Genomic DNA, 19,237 nt, shown 5'->3' with positions numbered 1-19,237 from the left:
CACATCTGCCAATGCCCTGATCTCACCAACCTCCCAGATGGTGAGAAATAAACATCTACTGTTTACGAGTCTCCTTATCTATGGGACCCCAATGGACTAGGATTAACAAAGATTTTTAAATCAACTATGATAAAAATGCTTGACTAGTCAATTATAAACACTAATGAATCTAAAGAAAAAGTAGAAATCCCAAGCATAGAATCAGAAAATCCCAGTTACAAACCAGAAAATATAAAGAAGAGTCAAATAGAAATTTCAGAACTAAAAAAGTGACATGAACTACATAAAAACTCAGTGAATGGGTTGGTCAACAGAATGAAGAAAAGAACCAGTGCATGGAACAGAGAAAAACAGAAAGACTCACTCTGAACAACAGAAGGAAAACAGACTTCAAAACAAACAAACAACAGAAGCTCAGGAGCCTATGGGACTTATCACAAAAGATCCAACATTGTTGCCATTGGCATCCAGAAGGAGAGGAAACAGATTAGAGCTGAAAAATGGTACTCCAAATAAATGATGGTTAAAAGCTCCTCCTATTTGGCGAAAGACCCAAACCTATAGATTCAAGAAGTTACATAAACACGAAACCAGGGTATCTTCAAAGAAGCCCACACCACACCAGGACATTATAATTAAGTGTCTGAAAATGAAAGACACTGAAAAACATTTAGATCAGCCCGAATAACACCTCGCCTACTGGGGAATGCAGTTAGAATGACAGTGAATCTCTCATCAGAGATGAAGTGTGCCAGGAGGAAGGGAAGAATGTTTTTCAAATGCTGAAAGTAAAAAAAAAAAAAAAAAAAGTCCCAGCAACCTGCGATTCTATACTCAGCAAAAATATCCTTCAGAAATGAAGAGAAAATCAAAATATTCTCAGATGAAGGGAAACTTCGAAAATTGCCACCAGCAGACCTACTCTGAAAGAAGGAGTATAGGAAGTTTTCAAAACAGAGAGAAACTCTCAAAGAAGGGAATTGGAACATCAGTAAAGGGGAAAGAACAAGATAAGCAAAACTATGGGTAAACACAATAGGATTTCTTTCTCCTCTGGAGTGTTCTAAATTATATTTGACAGTGGAAGGAAAAATATTATACGGATACGGCTCTCAACATGTGTAGAACTGATCTTTGAAAGAATTCTATTATAAATTAAAAAAAAGGGGAAAGGACTGTAATGAGAGGTAAGTTTTCTATGCATAATTTTGGTCAAATGGCAATACAAGTGGAGTGAGGTAAATTGTGCATATATAGTACTTGAAATAACTACTAACAGACTATAAAAAAAATAAAAATTCAAAACACTACATTTAGATCAAAATGGAGTTCTAAAACAAGTCAAACAAATGACAGGAAGCCAGAGAAAAGAAAACAGAGATACACAAAATAACACACCCAGAGACACACACCAATAAGTAAAATGGCAGAGCAAATTCCTACCATATCCCCAATTACATTCAATTTAATATTACAAATGTAACAAGTAATAGGTGAAAGTTAGCAGAATAGACCAAAAAAAAAGGATCAAATAGAATATTTATGAGAAATCTACTTCGAATATTGAAAATAAAATAATGGAAAAGATATGTAAGATATATAAGGCAAACATTATTTCAAGGAAAAGAGAATGGCTATGTTAATGTCAGATAAACAAAGTTTATGTTAAAGAAAATCACTGGAGACAGAAGGTGACACTATATATTATTATTAAAGGGTCAATCCATCAAGAAGACATAGCAGTCATTATGTGTTTGCATTAAATAGAGTGTTGCAAAATATGTGAAGCAAAAAGATGAGTTAAAAGGGGAAATAAACAAGTTTGCAATATTTGAAGACTTCAACATCCTCCCTCAACAATTCATAGAACTAGACAGAAAGTCATCTAGACATAAAAAAAATCTCAACAGCATTATCTGCCAACAGGATCTAATTGACACAGCACACATGCAATCTTTTCAAGTGCCCACAGAACATGTCCAAAGATAACCCATACCAAGTTCACAAATTGAAGTCATACAAAGTATACTCCATGACCAAAAGAGAATGAAACTAGAAATCAATAACAGAAGGATAACATGAACATATCCATACATTCAGACACTTTGCAATACACTTCCAACTTCATGAGTCACAGAGGAAGTCTAAACGAACATGACCAATACATTGAACTAAATAAAAACACAACCGATCAAAATTTGCAGGACAGATAGATAAAGTTGTTCTGAGATCAATTTTTATGACATTAAATGTATGCATTGAAAAAGAGGAAATGATGAAAATAAATAATCTAAGCTCCCACCTCAAGTCTATCTTAAAGAAGAGCACAATAAACCCAAACAAGTAGAATCAATAAAAAAAAATACAGATAAGAGCAAAGAATCAATGAAGTAAAAACTTTTAAATAATGGATACTCAATGATAAATCAATAAAATGATAATCAATGAAATAAGGAGCTATTTCTTTGTAAATAAAATTTAAAAATTTCTAATGAGCCTAGCAACAAAGGGAGAAAACAGATGATAATATTTGGAGTGAACTAGCAGAAAGTACCACAGAGCCTACAGATACCAAAAGATCACCAAAATCAATTTTCTACAATAAATCTGTCAACTTAGACAAAGTGGACTGATCCCTGGATAATCACAACCTACTACAATTCACACAGTATGAAATAGATCATTTGAAGCATCCTATAGATACTAATAAAATTGTATTCATATTTTTAAAACTTCCCAAAGTGATTTGCGGAAAATTTCACTGAAGAATTCTACCAAATATTTAAAGAACGGTTAACACCAATTCCACACAATTTTTTTTTTATAAAAGAGAAGGGACTATTTTCAATGCATTTGGTGAAGTGGTATTACCCTAATACATAAAATGGAACAACGCTGATACAAATGACAATAATAACCAGCATACCACATTACAGACTACAGCACTCATGAATTTGGGTAAATAAATTCTGAATAAAATGTCAGCAAATAGAATTCAGCAGTGTATAAAGATAATTCTACACTATTACTAAATTAAATTTATTCTAGAGATGCAGGGTTGTTTGGATGTTTGAAAATCAACCAACGTTATCACCATATTAACAAACCAAAGAAGAACAATAACATTCATATTGATGGATACAGGGAAAATGTATTTGATAAAATCAAAGAACCATTTATAATAATAATAATAATAATAATAATAATACCAACTAACCTAATAGAAAACAAGAGAGGAGAAAAAGTGCCTCAATTTGAAATAGAGCATCTATTAAAACTCTACAGGTTAGCATACCTAGTAGTGAAAGACTAAATGCTTTCCCATGAGACCAAGTACAAGGCAAAATTACCTTTTCTCATCACTTTTACTCAGTATCATATTGGAAGTTCTAGTCAGTGAAGTAAGTCAATAAAGGGACACAAACCCCAACAGATCAGATAAGAAGAAATAAAACTGTCCTAAATGCAGATAACTTGATTATAGAAAATCCTAAGTAATGTACCAAAAAATACCTCCTAGTGCTATTGAATACAAAAAGGATGCATGATAAAAATATGAAAACATAAAGATAAAAACAATTTTACATTCTAGAAATGAAACACATAAACCACAAAACTGCAAATATACTATTTTTATAGCTATTGAAAAATTTAAATACTTGGGTATGAATCTTAAAAGAAACATGCACAAATATGTGTTTAAAATGACATAACACTAATGAAAAACTCAGTGCAAATCTAAATAAATAGAGAGATATACCAAGTTCATGGATTGGAAGACTCAAAAAGGTAAAGATGGTAATTATCCTCAAATTGTATAGTACACATTTAACTCAGTTCTTACTAAAATACTAGAAGGATTTGGGGGAGCTATATATAAAATTATTCTAAAATTTCATTGGAAAGGAACTGGAATAATTAAAAAAATTTTACAAAAGAAAAATAATTTGGAAGTAATCCATTTATCCAATTTGACATCTATAAGCAGAAAGGAAAGAGAGGAAGAGAGAAATAGAGAGGGAGAGAGAAAGTAGTCTCCATTTAAGTGTCTTACCTGATACTGATAAAAAAATTAACTCAAAATGGATTCTACACTTAAATATGAAGCGTAAAACCATAGAAATGTTTGGGGGGGGATAGGAAAGAATTTTCAGAATGTAACACTAGGCAGAGTTCATAGATTTGACACCAAAAGTGTGATCCATAGAACTGGACTTCATCAAAATAAAAAATGTTTTCTCTGAGCAATAGGCTGTTGGGGAGGTGAAAAGACAAACTTCAGAAAGGGAGAAATACTTACAATCAGAAATCTGATAAAAGACAAGTATTGAGAATACGTAAGAACTCTTGATACCCAGTGATAAGAATATTTTTAAAACAAACAAAAAACCCAAACCCAGTGCAATTAGAACAAAAGACAGGAGACATTTGATGGAAGAGTATGGACACATGGCAAGCGAGCACAGGAAAATACATCCAACTTCATTAGCCACTAGGACAAATGAAAACCATAATAACACGTCACACATCTGAATGACTACAACAGACATAGTGACACCATCAAATGCTGGTGAGGGTGCAGAAAAACTGTGTCACTTATACATTGTTAATGGGAAAATAAAAGGGTACAGCCACTATGGAAAAAAGTTTAGCAGTTTCTTAAAAAAACAACAACAACAACAACACTATGTATGTATGCAACTATCATACATCACAACAATTATACTCCTGTTATTTATCCTAGAGAAATGAAGACTTATGTTTGCACAAAAACTTGTACCAGAATGTTTATAGCAGTTTTATGCACTGAAACTCCAAATGGAAACCACTCAGATGTCCTTCAATAGATGGATGGTTAAACAAACTGTGGTACATCTATGCTGTGGAATACTGCTCAGCAATAAAAAAGAAGTGTGATGAATAAAATTCACATAAGCAACAGCCCCGATGAATTTCCAGAGTGATGTTAGTGAGAAAAAAAGGAGCCAGTTCTAAAAGGTTGCTTACAGTGTGAGTCTATTCTGTAACACACTTGAAATGAGTAAATTATGGAGAACAAATAAGAGGGAGCCAGGGATTAAGAAGATAGTAGGTAGGAAGATGGTGAAGCTTAGAAGGATAACATGCAGGCCCTGTGGTGATGCCAAGGTAATCAATGTCAGTTTCCTGGCTGTGATCCTGGGCTCTAGCTTCTTAAGATGTTACCACTGAAGGAAATGAGATAGAAGTCTCTCTGTATTACTTCTTATAACTGCATGTAAATATACAATTACCTAAACTTAAAGAATTTAATTTTTTAGAAAACCAAAGAATGGCTATGTAGCAGCCATTCTTGGTACATCACAGCCCTTCCAGATTTCCTTTAGCAAAGTCTCTTCTTTCATTGGCTACTTTAAGCATAAGTGACATTGCTCCCACCTACCCCAGAGGGCCACCAGGAATCAGCGTTGGCCCCTGCAGGTCGCAACATAAGGAGCATGGACGAGACCTCCTAGAGCTCCCACGTTGCCCAGCCCTACTCCTGAGCTGTTAGGAGTAGTGTATGCACCGCTCAGGCCTTTCTAAGTCACATCAGCACAAACTCACTGAGGACTTCTAACCTAGATGATTTGCTAGGACATAGGGATAAACAAACCCACCGTGGTATGAAGAATAGACAATTAAATACACTGCCTTGAAAGGGCTGTAGAACCTGGGGTTGAGCCCAGGAGCAAGTATGTCAAAGGAAGTGAGAGAAAATGATAGGTCAGCTTGAGCTTGTAGTATGTTAACCTTAAGTCATTCATTCACTCAGTCAGCGAGCACTAACTGAACACTTACTTCGTGTTCAGTCCTAGGAACACTCCTGCTCCAGACCAGGGAGAAGAGAGGCTCAGGAGCACACAATTGTAGCTTGATGTGTCAAGTGGCAAGTGCTAGCACCGCAGTAGTCAAGAGCCACGAGGACAGCACTGGGGGCAAGAATCCACTTCACATGTGTCAGGGCAGGGCCAAGTCCTGGGGCTGAAGTGCCACTCCTCTGCTATCCAGCTGCACACACTGGGTAGCGTGTGACTCAGGACCCTCTTTGTCAATCAGGTTCACATATTCCCAGTTCAGATATTCTACTCATAAATCTGAACATGACGTGGGGTGGTGGGGGGGGAAGTTTGCACACAATGGAAACCAGGTGGTGAGCAGGATACATACTTAGGAGATAGATACTTTAAAGAATTAAAACCATACTATAGTAATACATGTATTTCCGTGTTTGTAGCAGCACAGTTCACAATAGCTAAATTATGGAATCAACCTACATGGCTATCAGTAGATGAATGGGTAAAGACAATTGTGTGTGTGTGTGTGTGTGTGTGTGTGTGTTTGTGTGTATGTGGTATGTGTGTGTGTCTGTGTGGTGTGTATGTGTCACAATAGTTAAATTATGAAATCAGCCTACATGGCTATTGTTAGATAAATGGGTAAAGAAAATTAAGTATGTGTGTGTGTGTGTGTGTGTGTGTGTATGTGTGGTGTGTGTGCATGTGTGCAGGTGTGGGGTGTGTGTGGGGTGTGTGTGTGTGGTGTGTGTGGTGTGTGTGTATGTGTGGTGTATGTGTGTGTGGTTGTATGTGTGTGCATGTGGGGTGTATGTGCATGTGTGCCTATGGTGTGTGTGTGTGGTGTGTGTGTGTGGTTGTATGTGTGTGCATGTGGGGTGTGTGTGCATGTGTGCATGTGGGGTGTGTGTGTGGTGTGTGTGTGTGGTGTGTGTGTGTGGTTGTATGGGTGTGCATGTGGGGTGTGTGTGTATGTGGTGTGTGTGTGTGGGGGGTGTGGTTGTATGTGTGTGCATGTGGGGTGTGTGTGTGTGGTGTGTGTGTGTGTGTGTGGTTGTATGTGTGTACATGTGGGGTATGTGTGTGTGTCATGTGTGGGGTGTGTGTGCATGTGTGCATGTGGGGTGTGTGTGTGTGTATGTGGTGTGTGTGTGTGTTTTGTACTGGGGATTAAACCCAGAGGCACTTAACAACCGAGCCACATCCCAAACTCACAAAGTCCAGGTTCCTATTTTCTCTCATATATGGAAGCTACAGAGGAAAAAGGAAAAGAAAAGTGTGTGTGGGGGGGTAGGGGTGGCGGGAATTCTCATGACAATCTGAGGGAGAAAAGTAGAGAAAAAGGACCAGGGGAGGGAGGAGGGGGAGAAAAAGGGAACTACGGGGGAACACTATGGACCAATGGTATCGTGATATATGTGCACATGTGAACATCCAGCAAACCCACCTCTGTGCAGAATTATCATGCACAAATGAAAACATGGAAAAAAGAGACGAGACGGAGATACAGAAGTTAGAATCGGCTGGCTGCTGCGACTTGAGCCTGAATTTGAACACAGCACCCGTTCTTAGAACCTGGGAGCCCCCACCCAGCTCTGGAAAGGAAGGACTCCATAGGAAAACGAGAGAGCACCTGTCCTGACAGGGGTTGTCCGTGGAGCCCTTGAGCAAGCGTAGACCAGGAGAAGGGCGAGGCCTTTTTCTCCTGGCTGGGGAGAGGGGAGAGGTCAGGTGGGTTGACCCAGAGGCAGGCCAGCCTTTTGGTGGACCTTTGGGCACAATGGTGCAGTCAGTGACAACCAGGTGGCAGATGCAGAAGCAGGACACTTCCCAATGGTGTGGTCCTCCCATTGCAAGTGACCTGGTGTGGAGCCTCATCACAGGGAGGCGGGTCAGTACAGTAGGCCTCACAGCTGGTGGCCCCAGAGAGCAGGGAGGAATGGCCCCAGGAGGGACACACTGCAGTGAGTTTATATCTGGTGGCTCGCCACATTCAAGAGAGTCATACTAGAAGGGAAAGTGCCAGAGGTGCTCTGGACTGAGGAGCATAGACTGCAAAGTTCCTGGCCTTGTTGCCCACACCCTGCTCATGCCCAGGGTTGTTTTGTTCTTCTCTTTCTGCGCTTCAAAAATATGCCTTTGATATTATTAATGAGCATAAAGAAGCTCTGCCATCACGGGACTCACCTTCCCATTAAAAGATGCAAAGTATCGTATTTTAATGACGTCCAGGGCCACCCAAGCCAACCATTGCAAGGGATGTCATTTGCCGTGGAGCTCAACTGGAACTTAGATAAATAATAATAATTTTTAAAGTTTGTGGATCATATTGAATTTGGCTTAACAGGCCCTCTCTCCAAACCTCTGAAAGGATAGCTCATAAAAAAGTAATTAGTTTATATAGACTGTCAAGGTTCATGGGGGACAGCTGGCCTTTGATGCCTCGTCTGTGATTACAGGCAGCTACAAGATAATAAAATCGAGCTCTGAACTCACGCCAAGGTATTCAGCGATCTCACCCTGAGCACTCTGCCAAGCACAGGGCCCCATAAATGCCTGCTCAGACTCCTGTCCTATGATTCGGGATCTCAAACAAGCCTAAGACATTTAGGACTTGCGTTCATCAGCCCCCAATTCCTATTAAAGTAGAATCACTGACCTTATAAGTTCGTGCTCCTAATTAATGTTTGCGGTGGGCTTCAATTTCAGCATGGTCACTGCTGCAGGCCATAGCCACTGCTTCTGGAGAAGGGATCCGAATTGGTATTAACTTGTCTAAGCTTGGCCATCACATGGTCCAATTACCGCGAGTGGGTGCTGATTTTTCAATCATCCTTCATTTTGCTGTGATTACCAGTCAGGATGTTTCAAGAGGATTTCCTAAATGTTTTCAAATTCTCAGTTCATTCTTTTTAGGGCCCACTTACCTGTTCTCTCAGCACCTTTATTTTCCAGTAGCTCAGATGGTACCCAGGCCCCCTGCATCCGGTAACCATGCCAACAGGTGTTTTTCACTAGACCTCCTTGGATTGTAGGAACAAAGGCATGGTCATCTCAGGAGAGGACATCCGGAGGCATAAATTATGAATGAGGATGACTTCATGGGTCTGCAGGATCACCAGGACACGGGGACCACTTGGGAACTAAGGATATGGGACAGGGACCACTTACACTCTCTCCCCTGTAGACAGGTCTTCTCTCTAGGACCAGTTGCCTTCCCTCCCTCTGCTGATCCAGCATCCATAACTGTGATTTTCACGTATCATGGAAGCCTCATTTGCAGTCCCCACAACTTGGGCTTAGGGAGAGAGGGGTCTGGGTCACGTGGCTTGGAATTTGCCCAGCATGAGCAATGAAAGAGAAAACATTCTAAATGTGTTGGGTATCATTCTTACATTATAGATTTGGTACATTATAGATTTGGAGCCTGGATATTCTGGGATCTTCCAGCTTGGATCTTCTGAATTGTTTTCCCAACAACAACAAGAAAAGTGTTTTCTTGTTTTTCCTGATTTCTTGTCTAAGGAGCCCTGATTTTAGTGTTCTGGGTGTGGCCACCTCTTTCACTGAGGCTAGACAGAGTCCTGGACACTGACATGGGACAAAAATTGAGATTTTCCCCAACGACTGAGTCCAGGATCCTGGCTGCAAGAGTGGGATGTCAACTCCCCTTGAATCCCCCAGGCTTGTGAGGAAGCAGAATTAAAAGACCACAAAAGAGGACTGGGTCACAGGGAGCATCAGAGAATAATGGATAATGTCCACTCGCCCTGGGGGGCACAAACATCCTCGAAAGGAGGGGGACCTGACAACGTTTCCCAGCAGAATCTCAACATTGCTAGTGCTTGCTGTATGCTTCTCATGCTTCTCCTCTTTGAATGAAAGGGGTTAGTTGAATTTTTCCTTCTCCTGATCAGTCTGTATGGGAAGATGACTTTTTTTTTTTTTAATTTTCACAGGTCTCTGAATCAAGACTCACTGTATACAACCTTCACGAACATCACAAAATTCTGGGTTGCAAACTCCACACCAGGATTGGTTGCAACCTCCTGGGATCCCAGGGTAATGAGAAGCATTGTTTGCATGAGGAGGAATGTGAATTCTTGTAGCCCACAGGCAGACTGGGTAGAACGATTGCGCCAGTGACCCCAGTGTCATCCCACCATGCTCTTTACCATACCAACCCTGGGAGTGCTTTCGAGATATTGCTCTCACAGGGGGTCAGTAACAAACTCGTTACAGCAGCCGCTTGCAAAACTGCCTGCACATTTCTTTACTTTTTGGCTTCTCAGCAATCATGATAGGGACATCACACTAGCTTACGAGAAGAATACAGTGTCACCCAAGCCAAGGCCGCCCTAAATCAACCAGCCTGCAGCCCACACACGGGCTGCTGGTAGCCAGCGATGATCAGCTGAGCCCAGCTCGCATCAGCGCAGCTGCCCCATCAGTAGGTGGACTAATGAGAGAGAATTAATGGCCGCCGTTTGCTATGCTCCTAAGTTTTGGTGTGACGATGGCACAGCCATACTTAACTGAGACATCTGGGTTGGAATTACAACTTCATTACAATGGTGTTTTCAGCAAACTATATGATCAGGTTTAACCTCAGTCTCTCCTTCTATAAAGTAGAGATAATGATAATGCCTGTTTTAGAGGACTGTTGTAAAAATTCAATGATTCAGTGTTTGTAACACAGTGTCTTGTGTGGAGTAACAATAAACGTTAGCAAATTTTCGGAGCTGCATTATGCAAGTTTGTCTCTGATCCGAGGATGGAGGACTGAGGGGACAAGTGGGGAATGAAAACCACCTCTTTCTCCACTTGCCAAGCTGTGCGCTCTGGCGTGGGACAGTGTCCATCTGTAAGAAGGAGCACCTGTTTCCAATTTGCCCAGCCACCATATGGGCTGGCAGAAGTCTGGCTATTATCTTTTATTTCATTGTCCACTTTTCATCTTGTTTTAGTAGAGTATTGTCCTTAACTTGGGGTTCCAGCAAACGTGACATTCCTATATTCATGGGCTTCTCTCGAACTATCTCCTAGTGCCAGAGCCCAAGCATTCTACACCCGGACTCCACATCTCTCACGACCTTCTGAGTTTTAGCACTGAAAGCTTTACATCCCATGAAACCCCTTAATCCCAAGCAAACTAAGGTGGCTGCCTCCCTGAATGCCCCTTCCTCTCCGGCCTTAGTGATGGAGAAGGTCTACAAATATCCACTGGTTATCCCTTGAACATGAGTTTTACCTAGTGCAGGACCCACCTGGAGACTGCTCACTGAGAAAGTCCTGGGCCCTGGGTCAGGGCCCCTGGTGGATTACTGTGGCAGTCCCCACTTCCTCTTCTTCCTCTTCTCCTACTGCCACTGAGACTATGGAGCCAAGGCCCTTGTGGGTCCACCATGCTCTTCTCTGAGTCCCTCCTCCAGGTCCCCCTGGGAGAATACTCCTTCAGCTTTCCTCCTCTGCCTTCCTTTCCTCAGAGGCCACCTCTGCCACTCGGAACAGGAGGGGCTTGGTGTGAGCAGACTGCACAGGGTCTGCAGCTGCTGCCAACAAGCTCTCTTCACCCGGGCCCCATGGAGAGCCCCGGGGCCCAGGTGGTGCCCACAATGGAGAAGTGCAGGCAGAGTCTTCCAGGTGAGACGAGCCCTCCCAAACTCCCCAAGGCTGAGCTGCCACTTGGCCAAACCACACATGGCCTTGAACTTCAAGAGAATGAAGAACAAAACAAAATCTAAAGCAGCTCAGTGGCAGAGTCTGCGTGGACGGGAAGCTTCAGGGTCTCTGTGAGCCAACGACTGGGGAGGAAGGAAAGAGGATGAGAGTTCACGAGAGGAAAGATTTGGAAAGATCTGTGACAGATGAGAGGAGACGAGAAGGACAAAGTCCCCAAATTCCTGGATCTGGGAGCTTCTCACTCTCCCTCCAGCCATCACCTGCCTCCCATAGAAAGGGGCCACCCATGATCTCCATGCAGGGGTCATGTCTTGTTCCCTTATCAGCAAGGCAAGCACTCTAGGCTTCTGGGCCCAAGGACTGTGTGAATGGTCCAGACCACACCAGGGGAGCAGAGATCGGCCTCCTGAGCCACTTGGCCTTCAGCTGAGAGGAGAGAGGAATATAAAGTGTGAAGGGAAGGAGTGGAGTGGCGGGGAGGTCCCCAGGAGTGCCCCTTAACCCCATGTCAATCACTGGCTGGAGGCTGTCAGACTGGCAGGAGAAAGAGACCAAAGCCACAGTGCCCAATCGATCCTTTTCATTCCAGAGTGACGCTGGGTCAGGGCTCCCTCCCCCAGTCTGCCCGGTGACCCCTCCAGCGCCAACAGAATCAGGCCAGGGGAATGGCCGTCACCAGGGCCTTGCTGCTCCTGGGGGCTGCAGATGACCTTCCAGTGTCCTCTCTCCAGGGGTCACAAGCACCAACTTCACCAGTCTTCCGGGTGACTCACTGGCTGCTGTCCTCTGCCCCCTCAATTGTCCTCAGCTCTAAAGCAATGTCAGCTCTGCTCCCCGAGAGCTCCTAGGTCACCTCTTGCTACAAGCAGAAGCCCTTGGATCAGAGTCCCCTAGTTAGGGTGGAGACCTGCTCACAGGCAGGGAGGCCCAGAGTTTGGGACATGGGGACAGGTGGCCAACTGTATGCGCTCCCTCGTTACTCTTCTGTCTAATCTGAACCCCACCAGCTGCCATGAAATTGGCCATGGTGGATCTCATCAGCAAGAACATTCGGGGGCACAGTCTCAGTCTGTCACTGAAAGAAGAACACATCTGTTTGGAGTCACTGTCTATGAACTAAACCACAAAAATAAAATTCCTACTCCTAGGCTTACCGAAGGAAGGCCTTTCAGTCAAAGCTGACCGTGGAAGAATTCTTTTTTTTTTTTTTTTAAAAAAAGGAAAATTATGTATAATAACTTAAAGGTCTAGAAATAGTGGACTGGTTAAATAAATTATGGTATATTTCTGTGCCATAGATTTAAAGCTGGTCTTCGGCAGTTTTGAACATGCTTTATTAAGTTTAGAAAATATCTGTAGACAGTGAGAAGACAAAGACTTGGCACCCTATATACCATGATCCACATTAATTAAAGGTGTGTATTTAGGTGTAAAGAGAAAACTGTAGGGGAATGGGTGAATTCTGGCTTACTCTTTTTTTTTTTTTTCTGTTTCAGTGATTTTCACACGTGTTTGCATGAACAGATATTAGTTCGTGTTTTTCCTGACTTATTCTTGATTCCAGCTCTGTGGGCCTGGGGTAGCATCCCAGGCTGAGGGTTTCAGGCAGGTCTGAACATGACTGTCTGCAGCGAAGGCTAAGGATTGACCTGGGTTGAGGCCAAGTGACTGCACAGAGAGCAGAGCTGATCTCCAGCCTCCTTGACGATCCCCACACCAACTAGCTCTGATGCAAAGGCTGATAGAGGTGACTTCTCTGCTGCTCAGGCTGGAGCTGGGAGAGCCACAGTGCAGGAGAGACTGAAGAGCTGGGTCCCTGCAGGTGGGCCTGAGGGCACTGGATGATGGAGCTCACCCTCAGATAGGTTGTTCCACCCTGTCCTACTTAGTACTCACTCACAGACTCCTTTCCTGGTTTTTTGCTGCTGCCATAAACTACTACATATTTATTTGCACACATTTTTTTCCTTCAAATTGAAATGTTTTAAAAGTCATATGACTTTATTTAATAAGAAATGCCTGAAAGGAATAACCAGCAATATCTGCCTTAAATAAAAGTAAACTAAATAACGTAAAATGGGGCTGGGGATGTGGCTCAAGCGGTAGCGCGCTCGCCTGACATGTGTGCGGCCCGGGTTCGATCCTCAGCACCACATACCAACAAAGATGTTGTGTCCACCAAGAACTAAAAAATAAATATTAAAAATTCTCTCTCTCTCCTCTCTCTCACTCTATCTTAAATAAATAAATAAATAAATAAATAAATAACGTAAAATGTCATTCAGACTCTAGTTGTGTTGTTGCCTATAGAAGGTTCTGTGATAGAGCCTGCTCTTGAGAGATCAGCAGGTGCCGACGATGTCTCGGCCCTCCAAAGCTGCATCTTTCTCTTGGACACAATCAGAAAGATGGAAAGAGAACTCAAAGGGGAAGGACGTAGCATTCAGCTGGCTTTCCTATCGTCTGGGTACCAGGTCAATCCCCTATGCCAATGACATATGTCACCCACACTGGATCCCTAGCAGAGAAGACAGAGGCCAACACTAGAGGCTGAGAGTCTGGAATGGATGGCAGGGCTGACCCATGCTGAGGAGGTGACCTTGCAGAGTTCACAAAATGTACCTCGGTCTCAATGTCCTTATTTGCAAATCAGGCTGGTGATAGCTGACCTCCCTGTTTCAAAGTTGGAAAGCATCGTGTGTGTGTGTGTGTGTGTGTGTGTGTGTGTGTGTGTGTGTGTATGTGTGTGTTTTCATGTGTTTATAATCAAAAGGCACATGGTTTGTGACAGTCTGAAAATGTATTTCACAAGTAATAGAGTACTCCGCAAGGATGGATTACAGGTAGAATGTAATGAAATTCATTGCAACTAACTAATATTTATTTGTAGAGTTGCACACAATTTTTAAACTACTTTCTCCTACATCATTTAACTGATTGTCCCTGCACCATCACATAACTAAATACCAAGGAAATTTAGCTTAATGCTACAAGCGTATGACTATCTTAAGACTTAGAAACACTCCAAAATTACTTTTCTTCTTTCTTTAGCATCATCATCACAGATTATAATTGTGCCACTGATTACAATGAAAATGAAGCAAACACTTGTGGCTTATTGATAATAACAAGAATCACAATTGCTCTGATGATTCTCATTATTACCATTGCTATGACTATCAGAACTGCGAGTCACTGTGTATCTTCTGGCTGCCAGAGAGGACTCTAGGCTCTTTGCAATAATATCTTATTTAATCCACATATCAATCCCAGGAGTAGGTACTCTGATTGCCTCCCATTTTTGAATTCCTCCCTTAGAGGAGTTTGGTGACTTATCTGAGATGGCAAAGCTAGTAAGAGACAGAGCAGAAATGTAAAATAATCTGGGTCTGGTATGTGAAAATACCCAGCACAGAAAGACAAATGATACATGACCTCACTCATGTGGAATATAAAAAGGTGGATCTTATAGAAGTACAGAGGCACAGTGGTAGAATCCAGGGTGCCGAGGGAGGAGAATATATAATGGCAGTTAGTGAGGAGGAACACATTTCAAGAACTCTATTAGACAGCAAGGTGATCGTTAACCCTGATGCATTGCATTCTTAGAAAAATGTAAAGAGAGTGGATTTTACATGCAAACATACAGAAACGATAACTGTGCGAGGTAATGCATCTGCCAATTAGCTAGATTAATCCATTCCACAGTATATGCCCCTATGCTTCAAAATACCATATTGAACATAATAAAAATGTATAACATTTTCTGTCGACTTAATAAAACGACAGAATTAAATTTTTAAAAAAGAGTTAAAACCTAGGGCTTTCCCTCTCACCATGACACATCATGGCTACCTGGAGCCCTGGGTGGGTCTCTGCCATTAGGCATCTGTAGGGTCTGAGGTAGGAACAAGGCCCCCAGGCAGGCCCACCCAAAGAGAGCAGGGCAGGTAGACAGTAGAGTTAACTATGGAAGAAAGAGCCGTTCCTACTGTAACCAGCACTAACCAGCTAATCAAACCAGGCCAAATCATGTCTGAGGCAATTGTCTGGGCAGCCTTCAGAGACTCACCCAGCCTGAGAAGCCAGCCAATTATGCCTGATCATTCTCTGCAGCCCTGTCCTTACAAAAGACAAGTCCAGACCGGCCCAATGTAGACAAATGAGCAGTTCTATTATCTCTGAAAGGCAATCTAATTCCCTTCAAATTTAAAAGTCTCCACAGTATCCTAACAGGCCTCAGTGGGGGCACGTGTAGAAATTAATAAGTTCACGGTGTGCCCAGCTTGGCTTTCATTATCATTTTTTTGCCATGCAGTGGACAGGATTTCCATTATTACTCAAGGATTTTTCTGTATCTGATTCTCTAAGAAGGTCAAGTCTATGGAGCTCACACTCTGGGCTGAGAATTGAGACTCCACTGAAATTTGAGGGAGGTTTTCCTGTTCAGGTGGGGCAGGGATCAAAAGGCAGTATCAGAGGGGACAGGGAACCCATTCCAGCCCACGCTGGTCTGCTCTGGGATACTGGGCAAGTTATGCAGCAGCCTCAATATGAGTCAGGGGTCTCCTCAGTGACATAAGCAGGGAGGAGGGTCTGGAAAATGAAACTCAAAGTTGTCAAATTTCCACGTTTGAATCATCGCAACCCGTGTCATAGACAGGCTTTAAATTCCATCCAACAATGTTGGAAAGCCTGTATTATTTGACAGATAATGACAGGGAGGCTACTCTGCCGTACCATCCCTAAATCATACCATCAAAATGACTCCTATGTGATTCAGGGAACAAGGACTCATATGGGTGTAATAAGATCGAAGACTCACACTTTTCAGGAGAGCAATTGAACACATTTCAGCAACTTTAAAACGCTTGGCCAATTCATTCCAATCATGAAAAAAATCTATCCAAATGACAGAATCTGAGATCTGGGCACATGTTGCCATAACAAAGAAATGAAAGCAGACAAATTTCCCATCAGCTAGAGAATGGTAAGCCTTAGAATTACTCATTAAGTTAAAACTCACATAGCCATTTTAAATAGCTGCAGAAGAATATTTAATAAAATGATATATTCCCTTTATTTTAGTGGGAAAAATAGGGCAAGTATTAATATTATTAAACTGGTTGATTTAATTGTTTTATTTCATTTGGTACATGGTATTATTAGTGTTATTTAACTAAATAATGTTAATATGAAATTTTAATGTACTATGAGATGGGATCATAATTTTTAAAAAAGTAGAAAAGTGACTGAAAGGAAATACACTGAACTGTTAATGCCTTTGCTTTTTTGTGTGTGTTTCACTACATTTTTCACATTTTCTATATTCAATGCTTATTATGTCACGAGCAGGCGATATAAAGGCTGTTTGATATCCCTGCATTTTGCACTATGTGCACAATGCAATGACAACTTTTATTTAAATGACAATCATCTGCGATTATCATTAGCCATTGCAGATGATTGTAAATGAGATTACAGCAGAATATATATGTAAGATTTTTTTGTGCCAAAAATAAGTTTTTAAAGAGGAGGAATGGATAAGAGAAACAAGACAGAGCAAAAATGATAGAGGCTACTGTCTTCCACAAAGCTTATGGCTCACCTCATGGGCTAAATTGAAAATGAAGACCCTAGGGAAAGTGGAAGAAAACTGCCCCTCGATGCATGAGTGGCTGATAAGGGTGGGGAGTGTGTGGGGGGAGACTAAAAGCTTCTGTTGACTTGGAGGAGTGATAGAGCCGACAGATATGAATTTTTCAATTTTATGAGAATGATAGAGATCTGAAATAAATCTCCAGTATTTTCTTTTTAAGATAAATGTTTTAAAATAAATGCTTGCAGCATGGATGGATGGATGGCTAGTGCCTGTGTCCTGTCCTGGAGCTTATCATAAATAACATTGAGAAAAATAGCTTTGACCATTCTAGAAAGCACCTTTATTTTTTATTCTTACAAACTCAGAAGATTACATTTTGATGCATTAAGCTAGATTTTTTTTTTTAGGGTAGCTGCAAATAATACCTGGAGTACAGAAATTGTCTTTAGTTGGAAATAACTACTCAGGGCTTGGCTTAGGAATGAACCTCGGTTTCAAGATGAATCCGAAAAACTGTGGGCATATCCAATGGTCAGAATACAAATTCATGTTTGATGGGCTTCTGATTTAACAAATCCTTTGGTGAACTTTCAGGTAGAACTTAATTGTCCTTTAGCCCTACAACTCAGAAAGTTAAATAATCTTTTGTAAACATAAGATTTTAAATATCATATTTTCTTGAAAATTTTATTGCTCTACTCTGGTTTGTACATCAGAGAGCTTATAACTACTGTAGACTTCAGCTTCTCTGCTCGGAATTGGATGAGAGCATTAAGGGTTGACATAATGAATAGTCAGACACATCCCTCATCTTTTATAGTGTTAGCCTCATTACACCGAAATGACTTAATGTCATCAGTTTACTTCCCTTTAGTTTACTCCGTTATGTTCCAAGGAGTCACACACTTGATAAAAGCTGAATGAGCTGAATGGTTGAAAGGCCTCTCCACAGGAGCTTTGAGACAGGGGCATTGCTGCAATGGGCATGTGATGTGGAGGAAGCCACAATTCAGCTCTGTATTTCAGATCCAATTAACCAAGATAAATTGGAATCCTCATTTTTTAATGTTAAATCTTCCAATTTCTAAATGTCTTGACTGGTTTTTAAATGCACAGACATTTCTATGACCCAAACATTTTGAATAATATTTGTTTAAAAATCTCCTTTCCAAGGGTTGCTAAGAATTGATGATTAATCCCAATACCTATTAGTTATCTCCAAGAAAGGACAAGTTGGAGTATCCTGAGGCTGGCCCAGAAGGTTTGGGGAAGAAGCCTCCTCTTTAGTGGAAAAGATTGCATAGGTGATTGGTTGAAGGATATCTGGAAGATGTTTTAAAGTACCCGGATTCTAAACCCCCATGGAAGTAAGATAGAGCCTCTGAGAGTCTAGAGTGTCTTCCTTTTGTCTTCAAGGATGCTTTTGGGTTTATCTTCACATAATGCTGACTGGAACCTACCCCACCCCTCCTTACTTTATAATGTTCCATAATGAAAAAGGGGCCTGCCCAAAACTTATCTTTTAAAAGTGCAAAAGAGCCCACTTTTTTCTTGCCCAAGTGGCTCATAGTGAAGCAGACAAACTGTCAGAAAAAATAGACTTCATCATGGTGAAAACCTCTGCCTGGCACCCATCCATCATAAAGCAATCTTCTGGAAATTTTGAATACTTTCATTAAATTTCCTGTCTTTCTTCTGACAGTTATAAAATGTTAACAATATTACTCACAAAGCAGGGATCTTCAGAAATTCTTTGTCCAATCCCTTCTACCCATCCCCCATCTCCTTGTCTTTGCCCAAATCTGTAGAAACATGTGAAATAGTGATACCCTGCACGTACCCGTCCTGGGACCCCATGCTTGCAGGGGGTCAGAAGGGAGCTATAGTAGTCTTGATAATAGTTGGAAAGCTCTCTAGCCACAAGATAAAGAGGGAAACTTTTTTTTCCTTCTGATTCCTCCTCCAAGAGCCACATACATATTTAAGTTCAAGGGCCTGATCTTGTCCTACCCTTAGCAAATATTTCCTCATCCTTTTTCTTTACCTTTTTCTCTTGCCAGGGTAATAAGCGACAATTCTCAACTTATCCTTGATCCATGAGTTGTGGTGACAGCATGACACATATTTTACCATGTCT

The 19,237-nt window shown here is 41.5% G+C and overlaps 1 protein-coding gene across 1 annotated transcript in view; it reads right to left on the bottom strand.

The window, feature by feature from the left end:
- Positions 1–19,237, bottom strand: part of Clstn2 (calsyntenin 2) — a 573,808-nt gene that overhangs the window by 330,176 nt on the left and 224,395 nt on the right. The window lies entirely within an intron of this gene.

Source organism: Ictidomys tridecemlineatus, chromosome 3 (assembly GCF_052094955.1).
Source record: "Ictidomys tridecemlineatus isolate mIctTri1 chromosome 3, mIctTri1.hap1, whole genome shotgun sequence".
NCBI classification, from domain to species: domain Eukaryota; kingdom Metazoa; phylum Chordata; class Mammalia; order Rodentia; family Sciuridae; genus Ictidomys; species Ictidomys tridecemlineatus.
Note: the sequence above shows the minus strand (reverse complement) of the source record. Positions and strands in the feature narration are given on the sequence as shown.